The sequence below is a fragment of the Carassius gibelio genome, chromosome A16, assembly GCF_023724105.1.
Source record: "Carassius gibelio isolate Cgi1373 ecotype wild population from Czech Republic chromosome A16, carGib1.2-hapl.c, whole genome shotgun sequence".
NCBI classification, from domain to species: Eukaryota; Metazoa; Chordata; class Actinopteri; order Cypriniformes; family Cyprinidae; genus Carassius; species Carassius gibelio.
This window is the reverse complement of record NC_068386.1, coordinates 16,382,881-16,386,373: the sequence shown is the minus strand read 5'-3', so window position 1 is coordinate 16,386,373 and position 3,493 is coordinate 16,382,881.

Sequence of the window (3,493 nt, the reverse complement as noted above, 5' to 3'; positions counted from 1 at the left end):
AGACACAGAATACCTTAGCCCTGAATTATCTCCTGGTATCATTAAACCTTGCAACTCCTTTCTTAGCTTACACAGTAAGGGTTCTATGGCTAAACTATAAAGTTGTCCCGATAGAGGACATCCCTGCCTAATTCCTCTTTTAACAGGGATTGGACAACTCAGGCCACCTCCTATCTTAAGCATAACTGAAGCATCTTCATACAGTATTTTTATCCAAGAAATAATATTCTCCCCAAATCCAAAGGTTTTTAAAACAGTAAAAAGGTATTCATGACCTACCCGGTCAAAAGCTTTCTCTTGGTCAATAGATAAAAAACCCACATCAAGATTGTTTTTAATAGATAAATCAATCACATCTCTCATAAGAAACATATTGTCCATTATTGTCCGCCCAGGAATACAGTAAGTTTGTTCACTTTTCACCACAACATGCAAAATGTTTTTTAGTCTGTTTGCTAAACATTTAGACAAAATTTTATAATTGAGACACATTAAAGACACTGGTCGCCAATTCTTCAACAAACCTAGGTCTCCACTTTTTGGCAGAAGTGATAACACAGCCCTTTGACAGCTGTTTGGTAGACAACCTCTTTTAAAACATTCACAAAATACATCATACAAATCTTCTCCTAAGACACCCCAAAAAGCTTTATAAAATTCTGCTGGCAACCCATCAATTCCTGGTGACTTTCCTGTAGAGAGCTCTTTGACCGCCTTCGAAAGTTCATTAAAAAATAATCATTACGTCCACTGAATTTTTTTCCTCAGGCCTTAATTTAGGAAGATCTCCTAAGAACTGGTCCATAGATTCAACATCACAGCCCATATTTCCAAACAGTTCTTTATAAAATTCAATGCCCATTTTTCTCATTTCTGTTGGATCTGAAGTAATAGTTCCATTTCTTCTTTTAAGATGAAGCATACATTTCTTTTGTGCTTCCTTCCTTTCAAGTCCAAAAAAATAAGCAGTTGGAGCATCCATTTCTTTAATTGATGATATTCTAGCTCGAACTAGTGCACCTTTCACTCTTTGTTCCAACAATGACTTCAATTCAATTTTTTTCTTTTTTAAAATATTCACTGAACCATCATTAACAACATCAATCATTCTTTTTTCCATTTCATTAATCTCAAACTCCAACATTTTCACATTTCTCTTCATTGTAGCAGTAGCATTATAAGAAAATTGCTGACAGAAAACTTTAATCTGCGCTTTTCCCACCTCCCACCATTGAGTCAGATTTTCAAAATTATTTTTCCTCTGTCTCCAAATTTCCCAAAAACTACAGAATTTCTCATAAAAATCTGTATCCTGTAATAGTTTTACATTAAAATGCCAATAAAATTTTGGTCTTGACATTTTCACAACATTATAATCTAAAGTAACCATATGATGGTCTGAAAAACAATTTGGTAAAATATTAGTGTTAGTTACTCTATTTATTTCTGACTTACTTATATATAACCTATCCAGTCTTGCTCCTGTCATAACAGAATCTACTATCTTTATCCAGGTATATTGGTTCACTAACTCATTTCTACTCCTCCACACATCCACCAACTTTAAATTATTGGTTATATCAAGTAATAACTTACTAGATTTTGAATGAGGCTCATCCCCATTCCTATCTAATACGAAATTTGTTGTACAATTCCAGTCACCCCCTATAACAACACATATATTGCCATCATCATATTGTTTTATTGCATCATTTAATTTTTTATATGTTATTTCACGATGCCATCCTATATTCGGAGCATACACATTAACAAAAAGGAATTTAACACTTTTAATTTCTGCTATAACTAATAACACTCTACCTTTTTCTACCTCTATTGTGGTCACAATTTTTAAATCCAAATGTTTTGAGAAGAGAACTGCAACACCCATACTTAAATTTGTTCCATGACTTAATTTACACTCTCCTTCCCACCATCTATACCACTCCAATTCATTATTACTATCGGAATGTGTTTCTTGTAAAAAAGTTACCTTGACATCATTTAATATAATAAATTCAGAAATCAGTGCTCTTTTGACCCGATCTCTTCCTCCATTGATGTTTAAGGATCCTACTCTTATAGACTCCATAATAAGGTTCCAATGGAGGAAAAAGAAAGACAGAGAAAAAATAAGAAATAGAAACACCCTTAGTGAATAATACATCATTTAAATTTCCTTTTTTCGGGGCTTTCCCCCTTCTTATTTTCGTGACAAACTTTCTCAATCGAAACCTCTTCCTCCTACTCAGTTTGTCCTCTCCAACTCGTTTCATCCAGAATAATGCAGAACTTTCAAATTTCTTAGTGTCAGTAAAGTAATCCTTCACTTCTGCTACCTTCCCGAAAGTCTCGTCCAGAAAAGCATCTTTTTCCTCCAAAGTGTAAAACTGGTCACCTCCCTTCTGAGATAAATTTGACACATCTGATACATCTGACAAGTCATCATCACTTTCTTCCTCTCCTTCATTTTCAATCCTCTCTTCTGAATTCTTACCCTCTGAATTCACAATGCTTCCATTACTTGATTGATCTCTATCAACTGACATCACTTCCTCACCATTTCCTACCTTCTCCACTTGCTCTGTATTCTTCTCAGTTTCCTTCATCACCATCTCCCCAATCAGCTCTATCTCACCATTCACATTCTCTACCACTTCAGTAGACACTTCAGTATTATTAGACTCGCTCTCAGCACCAACACTACCTAAATCCTTGTTATTAAGCACATTTTGATCTTCATTTTCCACTTTTTTTTCCATGGTTTGCTCTGCACTACCATTCGTATCTGTCTCATTGGTCACTTCTTCTCTTTGCGGGCATGTCAATCTTACGTGTCCTACAGCCCCGCAATCATAATAGCGCAATTCCCCAGCGTTCGCATACAACATGTACGATTTTCCTTCGTACACGCAACGAAAAGACACGTTTAATGTTGGGGCATTCAAAAACATAAACACCTGCCGTCTGAAAGACAACACATGCTTCAAAGACTCATTTTTACATCCAAGCGGTATCATCTTAATTCCGCTCGCAAATTTCCCATACCTCAAAAGCTCACGCTGTATATCTTCATCAGGAATAAATGGCGGCACATTTGAAATGACTACTTTCACAGTTGGAGATATTAAAGGTTGAACAATGATAAACGCTCCACTTACCACTATGCCGCTCTCAACCAAACGATTGACTAGTAGTTCCTCCTTCAAAAAGACCACCACAGCCTTGTTCATTCGAGACGCGGAAATGATGTTTTCATGTCCCACTCGCTCCGCTACATCCAGCAACACATCCTCTACTGTTATACCCACTTGAGTGAGGCATCTAATTCCATGACGAAGCGACAGCGACGGCGTTCGCACACCCAGGTGCGACGCCATCTCTGCACTTGCCACGTGAATACTGATTCCACAACGCGTCAACTAACCTCAAACTAAACTCAAACTAATAGTCGATTTAAAATTAGACTTGAAACTCTAATTTACCCGAAAAA